Source organism: Megachile rotundata, chromosome 6 (assembly GCF_050947335.1).
Source record: "Megachile rotundata isolate GNS110a chromosome 6, iyMegRotu1, whole genome shotgun sequence".
Lineage (NCBI taxonomy): Eukaryota > Metazoa > Arthropoda > Insecta > Hymenoptera > Megachilidae > Megachile > Megachile rotundata.
In genome coordinates this window covers 4,244,422-4,256,232 of record NC_134988.1, presented here as the reverse complement: position 1 = coordinate 4,256,232, position 11,811 = coordinate 4,244,422, and the positions used below count along the sequence as shown (strand labels likewise).

Genomic DNA, 11,811 nt, shown 5'->3' with positions numbered 1-11,811 from the left:
GTTCACGGAAGTCTTCCGTCGAATTTCAGCGATATAAAATATGAATACCGTAGGTCTTTCATACATTTTCGAATGGAACAAGAATCCACGAAGAGAATCTACCGCATTCTAAAATTTGATTGGAAATTAGCATCTGAATGTTTCACAACAACTTACTCGTACTTTTCATCTAATTTGGTTATCACATTCTAAGCTCACCGTTAGTTCTTATAATATGATACCATAAGCAGGGATTAGAACCCGGTTCAAGTTTTCTATCGATACAATAGTGTACCATTTTCAGTTGCTCCGAACACTTTATACAGTTTATAATCAATACGTCACTTTAAACAATTTCAAATCAATAGGTTCTTTACTCGCAGAAGCAATAACACGTTACATTCTATCTAGTATTTTCAGTTTATTATTATTCACACCTGGTTACCAGAATCCTTAATCTTAGCAGGGAGTCCTTTATTCGCAGCTTTCTATTCATGTCGAGGTCTTGCTTGGTTTTATTACTTGCTACGGTTACATCTTGGGGAAAATCTAGACCCACCACATGTGTCACTCGAACTTCCATTTTTCGATTCTGTGACTCCGATAGAAATCACGAACTGTTTCCCTCACCCTTATTCGTAAAAATTGTACGCCTACACCGAACCTTCATTTTTGTAAAATAAGCATTTGAATCTCAGCAACCTTAGAAATAAGTCGTCACATAATTAACATAGTCTCTAATTTGGAGTGGGTTTTCAAGTAAAACATATATTTATAGTACAGTATAGAAACATCATAATTAGTCGACGCACTGTGTGCAATATTCAACGAGACTCGAATGAATTCATTTCAATCATGAACGTTAACACGTTCAGTATGGTTGACATATGTATTAATTAGCATATTATATATAAATATATCATGGACAAGTCCTATTTCCTTACAGATGATGTACACATACACGTTATTTTATAAGTCATCACACAGCAAGTGACATGTACGCTTTCGCCCTTCGTGTTTTATACAATGTTTTAGTTTTGTTTAAAATCGTTCAACAATATAGTCCGTATTACATGGTATAATCTTCAGAATTTCGAAGTAATCATCTGAACAAAAATTGTTAAAACCATGTAACGACCCTTTTCTTATATTGCAATTTTTATTTAATATTTTTATTTCAAGCTCCCATAATTTAGAAAATATCCTAAGTAACAATTTTTACTGGTATAACCCGAATCTTGATAAAATATTCACATATAAAATTTATTTTTATCGAATATTACAGTTCAAATTAAAATGATGTTGTACAACTTTCATATTACCAAATCAGATTTTTTGTTTCGAAATGACGTAGCACGTCATTCAGCAAAAAGTCCATGAATGCTTTATTAAAAAGTTGAAGCGAAAATATGAAACGTGAAGTAAACATTGTACCTGTAGAGGCTAGTTCCATGAATAAAGAAAAGCGGGTTCGTTTGACGTGAACGACAAAGCTTCCTACACAAAGTTTTTTTATGTACACTGACGCTATTTCACCGACATTCTGTTTTCACCATCATACATGTATTTTCATATTGTTCTCTTCAACGACAGATTGCTCGTCTCTATATTAGTACAAATTCGTGCACGTATTTGGATAAATTATTTCGTATGTATTCTCGTAATACAACGTATACGTCCATTAAAAAGGTATACGGTAATTAACATAAATATCCTTGTACTCAAACGAGACATGGTAATTAATGATCGAGTGGGAATTTTGTTAATGATAACATTCCTGTTTATACGGAACGTTTAAATTAGTCAAAATGTAGTTGCAATTATAATTAATTATAACTAGTCTACCGCGTGTTTCGCGTGAATTTGAATGTGCATTTAAACTTTCGAGTACTTACCATAAGGTGAAGTAGGGTAAGTGCAGGTTTTTGTAAAGTTGGTATTTAAACGTAAGTATGTTCAGTCTGCTATATAAATACTTAACGCTGTCGATATCGAACGCTTTGCACAATTACTACTATTTAATTAATATTAACTAGGATCTTAATTTTCCTTTATTTTGACTTTGATAGGAAATTGTTTAAAATTTCAACTGCTCTGCACTTTCTCCGAAAATAGGATAAGAGCGTAACTTGAAGTTAAATACTTTGAAACTTTATTTCATGTGCAATGGGGCAAGAGCAGAATTATTAACAAATCTGCTATAAAATGCTTTTTACTGCGTTATGCAAGTCCTCTATACTGCAAACAAGTACTTTTAGCTGAAATATAAAAGGGGATATAGTGAAACAAGACACGGAAATAAATATACTAAACGGAGAAATTTCGCTCATATTATAATAAAAATAGCCTGTATACGCACCTACTCCGTTTACGAACTTACCCCACTTCACCTTATAGATAGAATGCGGATGAGGTGTAGAGATTTTAAAGTTGTTCCAAATGATGAAACGTGTCTGAAACTATTGAAAACGTTACCAAATACGATTATTCTTGATTTCAGGACAACCGACGTCAATGATGGCCAAGTGCTGTCGTCAACGATGAGTTATAGAGCATCCAACGTGCTTCCAGTCGATTCTACAGGGTGCTTCGCAACTGGTGTGCTCCCTGAAAGGGGTAGTAGAAGATATTATTCTGAACAAGATTTTTCCGAAGCTTCAAACCCCATTTTTGCAAAGTAAAATTTTGTTCAGAATGACATCCTCCACTACCCCTTTTAGGGAGTAACATTAGTTACGAGAGACCCTGTATATGTCAAAAATTATGGGAAGTATTGCGGCTCCATTGAATTGCGGTGTAGTGCGAGAGGGGCGAGAGGCATTTTATCCGTTTGTTTAGTCGTTGTTCATTGTTTTTTGCATTTCGTTTGTTGGAAACAAATATTCTCGCGCATAGGATTATAAGACCGAAAGGTTGGCATCCTGTCGCAGGCCCACGGGTAAGGTCGCTGGAAACAGCGATCTAGGCCCGGGAGACCAAAGGGGAAAAGCGTGAGCACATTTCCAAAAAATATTCAGGTCTGCGAGCACGGCAAGCCTTTCCAATGGCGAACCGGGGCCGCTCGGCCGAGCGAAGCCGTGAGTCGCGATAAAGAGGAAAAAGGAGTGGGGAGGCTCCCAGGTATCGAAGGGTCGCAAGTATAGTGGATTATCTTTCCTTTCGTAGCATTGACGCGATAAACGATCTGTGTTCGTCTCGCACCACGCAAAATTTTGTAGTTTATATTTCACTGTTTCGTAAATTGTTAAACGTACTGAATATTTAGTTTCATTTATTTAAAATGTCAAAGAATAAAGAGATTTTTTTTTCCAAGTATATTATTAGAGTTTTTTTCTTCGATCAAACCCCTATCCTGGTATTTTGCCGTTACAGGAAGCGATGCTAAAACAAGGTTTTTTATTGATCCGATGATGAGCGATGTCATTGACGACAGGTTCCTATCGTCTGATTGCTACCAAAATCTGTACAGCAAATTTAGGATGTTCGGCGAATCTAACCTCAAAATTTCAAGTCAAAATATCCAAAAATACCTGTAGCATGGTACAGACAAACGGACAAATGCAGATTGAGTGGACCTAGGGGCCTTACTGCGTTATAATTTATAATTATAGAGCGTAATTCTAAGTTTTTATACTTCAATACTTGAATTGCGCAAAAATATTATGGTACAAGATTATAACATTTAACGACTTGAAACTTCATTTGACTCAAGTCACTGTGCTCCAAAATATAAGTCCATCTGTTTCATAGTGACTCAAGTATTGGAGGTTAAAGTTCTAAAGTAAAGTTCAAAGTTGTTGAGGGCAGAGTTAAATAAAACGAAACGAATGTGTAGTATTAACATCAATGAACAGTATATTAAACTAAAGGATTACATGGATTTTACTTTTCGCGAACACGTGCCTACTCTTGTAACGTTACGAGGACAATGAGAACAGATTAGCGGTTACATACTTTTAGAAAAACATAAACAGGTGTCGCCTTTGGACACAGGTGATCTTTAAAGTAATCCTATTTCGTATTAATTTTGTTTAAACATTCAAATTAAGTATTGTGTTTTTCCTATAGTACGTAAAGGTTTAACACTGAACGTTAGACATGTGAGATCGAATTATTAAACGAATCAGTATTTTAGTAAATTTATTATATCGTTGTTTAAAGTAACTACGTTTTGTATTATATACATTTATATTAATAATAATAATGTAAAAATATAACTCTGCTTATTTTTACACTTATCATATCAATGTAACCTAAAATTTTATAATAGACTTTCAATCATTTTTCTTACACTCTAAACTCACGTAAATTCTTCAGAATACCACAGAAAGAAAAGGAAAAATATTATACGCAAAAAGATGTTTGTTTATGTGTCAAAATTAATTCAGAACAACAAAAAATTTTTATTGATTAAATGATTATATAAGAATCAATAAAAATTGTCTGTTCAAAATATTTTAATATTTATGATAGTTTTTAGAATATATTTCAGTTCAAATTCTGAGTCACAAATATTTTATACGACAAAATTAAATTACCAATGCAGAGAATATTTAAATATTCTGTATTAAATTTTATACGTTTAACGAACGTAAAACTATTATCTCATTTAACTGTTCGAAAAAGAAAAACCGATTTAAATGAAAAAATAGTCCCATCCAAAACAAGAGAAGTTCAACAACATCGTAACTAGTTCAACGTTACATTTACGAAAAAAAATTGAGTTCATCAAAAATAGAACTTGTTGTACGATTCAACTTTTTCTGCTGCCATTATTTTACGTTCAACTAAATGGCAGTTTATAACTCGTCCCAATTGCGTGATTAATTTCTGAGTTTGTTAAACAAACAGGTCAATAAAATAAAGTTGCGACAGTTTCAACTTTTTCTGGAAAATAGGTGAAATTTTAATAATGTTGCTACAAATTCAAGAATTACGAAACACGTTTTTTTTTAACATTGTTTTATGATATTTTGGCTATTATAATTTCTAAAGGGTACAGTGAAACGTTATAATTTTAGGAATCCTGGTAATTTTAGAAAATTTATGGAATTTTAGAAAGTTTGGAAATTTAAAAAATTTTAAAAATTTTAGAAATTCTAAAAATTTTACAAATTCTTGGAATCTTAGAAATTTCAGAAATTTTAGGAACAGTAAAGAACTTGGAATTTTTAGATATTCCAAAAATTGTTCAAATTTGAGAGATTTAGAAATCTTAAAAATTATAAAAATTGAGTTTCGAAGTTTGGGTCTTTGAAAATTTATAAATTTCAAGAACTAAAATTTAAAAAATTCTAAAACTAGAAAATTTAAAGGCAAGATAGTATGAAAAGTTTCAAATTTACATATTCGTTCTTATTCCAAGGGAAGCATACGTTACACGTGACTATACGAATATTTTTGTCCGCCATTATAGCCCTTTCGACGAACAAACATGTACCATTTCGAGCCAAATATATCTAGTTGGTACTCGTTCATTCGGGAAACATTTCTCTACTTTTCTCCTGTCTAATTTTCATGTTCTTTTATATAAAGTAATATTTTTTGTTCACTCAGTGCACGTAAATACGGTCTCTTTCTAAGGTATGCTTTATTTAAAAGCTGTTTCACTGTTGAAACTGACACAGTTCTGTGTCTTCCGTTATAAAGTTCTCGGGCAATTTCTGTAGTCATTAATCTTCCGTTAAGCTCAGTAATTATTGTAATGTACCTGTCCTTCTGTTATGAAGTACATTTCTTTCTTCCAGACCCCTTTCTATTCATTACCAAAGCAATGACTTCTTGCCTCTTTATAACACTTCATGCGTCGCTCTTGGATATCTTCAGCTTATTTGCAATAATTCCAGGAGATCTGTTTCCGTTGTAAAGAATGCGTAAAACGACTGTTAACACCCTTATATCAACACATTTCACCTATATGAAGTAAGCACCCCATTTCGAAAATTTTTAAATTCTAATAGTTGCTCCAGATTGTTCTAGACTTGTTCTAAATTGTTCCAGAAGATAAAAGTTTTATAATAATTATTTTGACGAAGAATGAAAAAAAAACGTTTTTTTGGTCTGACACCCCATTTTTCGAAAATCAGATCTTTTATGGTTGTTCCAGATTCTTCTACTTGTTCCAAATATTATTCCAAAGTAATAATTCCCCAAACAAAGTATTTAAAAAGATATAATAAAAAAACGATATCGAGCGCGCAAAGAGTATTTTTATATCTCCGGATATTATTATCATTTTCTAAACACCAAATTGCATATTTGAGCTAATAATTAACGTAACAATCTAGAACAACTTTGATTTTTGCCAAAACAAATTTTTTAAAGGCACTTCTTTCTTGGAAGTAAACATATTTTTCCCCTTTTTTTGTCATTTTTGATTTATAACAACGTGGTAGTGGCACCAAACTGGAGAACAATGTCAAATGAGCATAGAACAACCTAGAACAACTTTTAGAATTAAAATTTTCGAAATGGGGTGCTAACTTCGTACAGGTACACATTTCTGATTCTTATACCAGCATTCTTTCTTTCTGAGGGATCAGATAATAGGGCACGATTATTTTTATCGATCAAGAATTGCCAAGTGTCACGAAAAGACAATAAAAAATAAAAAAAAGGGTAGAAGACTTGTACTGTTTACGCTTAGAGTGGTAAGTCCAATTTTCTTTAAAAATGAAAAATTATGTAACTTGTGCTGAATTAAACGTAAACTTTGTATTTGTAACTAGTTAATATTTAATATCTTAAAAAATGCCAATGTTTTGTTCAATTTAAAATTGGCCGATAAAAGAAATTGCGTAGTCATTAATTATGAAAGTGCTGTAAGTCTAATTTCCATAAACATAGGTGGCGAAGTCACGTGGTTACATCTATTTTATGTCACATCGCAGGATTATTATGATGTTATAAAACAACGTAGACAAAATAGTAAATTTATTTTATACAAAATGAAACGACAGAATTTCGTTTTAACAAAAAATTTAGAAAATGTAACTTAAAAACGGGTATGAAAAGGTACTAACGGAGAAAAGCTAAATTGGCTGAAGATATGTTGGATGAGGTTTCGCAAAAGTGCACCGTATATTTTATATAAAACATTGATGGAAGATACAGAATTTAAGACGTTAGATTTGTCGCCTATTTTTCGGGGAAGACCACCAAAGTTTGAAAGAATCGCACTGGTGCCTTTGTATAACGATGCCATACCTATTACATACGAGAAATATAAGGACATGGAACAGTATTACCTTGCTTCCGGTGCATTATGAATATTTCAAAACACTGATACATAAAGAGCGTAAATAAATAATAGCAATATTTTATGCTAAGTTTAAAAATATACCAATGTAATTAATATTAAAAATAATAAAATACTACTCGTATTTTATTTCTTGTTATTACTTACAAATAAAATTGGATTAATGCAAAATATATTTTAATTGATATCTTATTTTTCAAAATTGAAATTAAATGATTTTTGAAAGCGTAAATCCACTTATATTCTACAAATACATATCATTTTAGTTAAATTCACCTGAATGAAATTTATATGTTGAAATTACATATTGATAAGTTAGTAGAAATGTTGCCAATGTTTATTTTAGATATTTGAGAATTAGGAAATTTGGATGTTGATTTAAGAAGATTAAGAAGTGCGGATTTTAAGACCTGAGAAGGAAAGTTGTAAATGTACAAATTTGAAAACTTAAGAATTTTTTACGTTCGTGAATTTGCAAATTTCAGAATTCAGGTATTCGAGATTTTTAGGGTTTCAGAATTCGAAAACTTGGAAATTTTTAATATTTATAAAAAAGTAAAAATCTGAGAACTTAGAAATTTGTGATTTTGGATGTTAGAGAATTTGTAAATTTGTAATTTTTTATATTTGTGAATTTGAAAATTTGAGAATTTATAACTGAAGGTTTGGAAAATTTGAAATATGAGGACTTTTAATTTTTCAAGATCAAGCAAAGGCGCAAGCCATCACTTCGAGTACTTGTTACAATAATATTTCCTCTGTTACTCTTTCTATTAATTATTTCACTTTATCCATCAGTTATCACTTGTTTATAGTGTTCATAAATTTTGTATACTCTAGATGATTTGAAGTTGACCGTATTATAAATTGATGAATTCGTTTTGGTCTTTGCTATTCTATCTTAGTTATTATACCAAAATTATGAAAATATATTGTCATTTAAAATAATTCGATAACTTTAAAGCTTCGTAAAAAGTGAACTTAAAAACTCTTGAGTTTCTAATTCTTAACCATCATAATATCTATCTTTCAAATAAAATCATGTTTCCTTCTGACATTTCTTTTTATCTTAAAAAACAAGCAAGATATGCAACATGCTGATGTTAGGCGGAATATTCTGCGTACTTGCCGAAAACTACGTGTTGACACTTGAACCAGTTAGTGTTCAGAAATGGCACACTCAGCACATTGTCCACGTCGCATCCGATGACTTGGGTTAGAGACGACATCAGAGCAATCTCTCGGAGTAATGTAATACATTGTAACCCAAACAAACTAGAACGGAAACTTGACATGATGCTTTAACTCTAGAATTCGAACAAGCCTTAGACATGCATTTATCTTCAAATTAAAATAAATAACAACAAGAATGGATGAAGATGTTATGCAGTAAAGTTGACTTAAATATTTTCAGATACAACTTTCAAATGCATTCTATTACAATTTTTCTTTCTTTTGTTGATTATATCCAAGTTTTGTTTACATGATGTTTTACAATATAATGGATTCAGAACTTAAATCTCATTTAGCTTCCATCTGTTAATTCAAAATGCTATAAAAGGCCATTCTGATTGCTCACTCGCGTATATAAGTGTACAGGTCAACCGTCTCAGATACAACTTTTAGAGATGACGGAATTATTCGTAACGTATTTGTTTAAAACTCAGTGGCTAGAGTGTTTACAGAAGAAATATCTCACGCGAATGCGAACGTGTGTTTAAAATTTGGAGTATCTACTATAAACATGTATAGAACGGGAGTGAGAGATTTCAGAGATTCAATCAGATTCAACTATATCAGATACGACTTTTTATCAGGGAATCAAACTTTATTAAAATGGGTCAAAACCTCCAAAAAATGATCAAAAGTGTCGAAAGTTCGCTCAAGCGAGCGAAAGCCAGTATTTAAATAATGGTACGTATCATACTCTAGTACAATAATATAATGTATTTATGGTAGTAATAATATAATATATACCACACGGTAATGCCACATAGTGTAAACATACTATAGTATTCATAACAGCGAAAATATAGCACATGTCACACAATAATACTACACAGTAATAGCATAGACGTGCATCCAACATAGGATGTTATAGATATGGAATGTGTTCCATATTACGTACCAATGTTCTACATTGATTACATTCGTACTTCGAAAAACAAATAAGTACACTAAGAAAAAAATAAATCTAACGATAAGCTTTTTGAAATATTCAAAACAATTTTACTAATTTAATAACAATCTAGTAGGTTTATAGGTCAAGTCACGCGAATTTAAATGTGTATTACAGATTTAGAGCACCTACAGTAAACATATAGAGAGAACAAGAATGAGACGTGGAGATTTTAAAGTTGTTCCAAACAATTAAACCTATCCAAAACTGTCGAAAACGATACCAAATACGATTTCTGGACTTCAAGCTGTCGCTCCCGCTTCTCGACGCGCGAAATCCTCGCGCTCTGATTGGTCCGTGTTTTTCCTTAATAATTCAAAAACGTAGCCTCAAACCCCATTTTCGCAAAGGAAAATCTTGTTCAGAATGACGTCCTCTACCACCCCTTTCAGGGAGTAACACTAGTTACGGGACACCCTGTATTATCATGCCGACTATTCTGAAAAATTTTTTTCTATTATACATTATTATATCTTAATAAACCCTTTAAGAAAAGGGTTTATTAAGAAAATTAACGTTATATCTAATATTAATTTACAATAATTTAAAAAAAAATTGAATATCAGTTTGAAAAAATTATCTGACATTTATATACACCTGTGTTTTGAAGTAAATATCAAGATTTATAAAATTTCCTGTATTTTTTATCTCCATTTTCACTTCATTATGACATACATTATGCGATATAATACCTTGCGATTCGATACAAAATAGGATATCTAACATAATCGCATTTATCTTACTTCGTGTCTACAGCTCATCACCGACCATTTTTCTCACATTTCCTCTCTGTATTTCGCCCAGTCTATCATTTTCTTTTCTCTTCATACCTCTCCCCCTTCATTCTCTTCGTTTTCTCCTTTCCCTCTGATCGCTTCACATTCAGACTCTGAAATGTTCTTGAATATTTGAAATTGTAGGTACTAAGACGATTACGTACTATCTTTCTGAAAAATTGAAAATGCTTTTACGAAAACGTTTTATAAGAAACGATGATTTAAGGGACGGCTTTCAACAACGGTTACGTGAACTAGCGATTTAATTTTCGAGAAAGTCGAGTTAGTCACATAAAAATATTTTTAAATTTAATAAGATTTCTTACGTTATTCTAATAATTTATTTAATAGATAAAATCCGCTTTTTCTTTCTTTTTACAAAACTCTAAACTTATTTTATAATTCATTAGGAAATAAATGTTTTATCAAAACATTATGAGATGACATATGAAATAAACGATTTTCTCTTTCGATGCTGCCAGGTGTGCTAGTTAAGAATTTTTCATTTTTTTTTTTTTTTAAGAAAACAATTCAAATTTTAATCAAAGAATGTACCATTGCTAGTTATACATTGTTCTCAACTGCCTTTCAACTTGTGGATGACCTCCCCAAAAAAATGTTTACATTTTGAGAAAAACCGGCCATCCAGCTACTTTCGACAACTTCATAACTGTTGAAGTGTTCCTGAAAAAATACACGAATTCACTAATGAAAATGTGTTAGTCTGAAAGGGTCAAGTCTGCTCAATATGGCCCTTTTCCACAAATGACTGATAAAAGCATGTCTTACCAGTCAACGGCCATACTACTTAGGAAATACCGGTTCTCGTCTGATCACCGAAGTCAAGCTAAGTTGGGCGCGGATAGTACTTGGATGGGTGACCGCTTGGGAACTCCGCGTGCTGTTGGCTTCTTTTTTTACTATTTTCTCATTTCAGTCTGCTTATTAAGATTCCCATCTATTGAACTATCTTAATTCTAATTTACCATAGCTCTCTCCTATTCAATTTTAGATACTGCATTTCAATTCGATTAAATACTTCTCCCTATTTGTTTACAAGTATCTGTTTTCGGTCACTTGTTTGTAGAAGGACCTTCACGATAACCGATTCTGTCAATAAAGGTTGTACAGCCTCGCCGTACAAAATCCAATGCGTATTCACACATTTTAATAACTAAGGTCATCGAGTGCTAGATGTCTATCACGCGAATTTCTGTACAACGAAGACTCGTCTGAGAGAACACGATGTACTCATAGACGATCCTTATCAGAACTGCCCAACTGGTCAAACAAAGTGTGACTGAAAAGTTTCGGAGGGGGTAGTTGAGCTGTGCAAGTGATTGTCCATTATTTGGCGTACCGTGCGATATTCCCCTATCTCTAATGTTCGAAGTATATGTACGAGGTCTGTCTCAAAAGTATCCGACCATCTTTAATTTCTTCGCACCTGACAATTTTAGCGTCATTTGCCGCGTATGAGTATCAACTGCAAAGCTTTACGAACTCCCACGATATCGCAGTTTTCGTCGGTGCGCCTTAGTTCATGTGCAACGTGCATTTCTTTACGAAGCGTTTTTTACGTTCGTCGCATTCTGCTGTTGTGAAAAATGAGAGAAGGA

At 32.2% G+C, this 11,811-nt stretch overlaps 1 non-coding gene across 1 annotated transcript; it reads left to right on the top strand.

Annotated features, from left to right (window-relative positions):
- The first annotated feature begins 10,983 nt into the window (after positions 1 to 10,983).
- LOC143264708 (5S ribosomal RNA) lies at positions 10,984 to 11,102 on the top strand. The gene has a single exon (XR_013038638.1). It is a non-coding gene; the product is annotated as a 5S ribosomal RNA (ribosomal RNA).
- Positions 11,103 to 11,811: the final 709 nt, after the last annotated feature.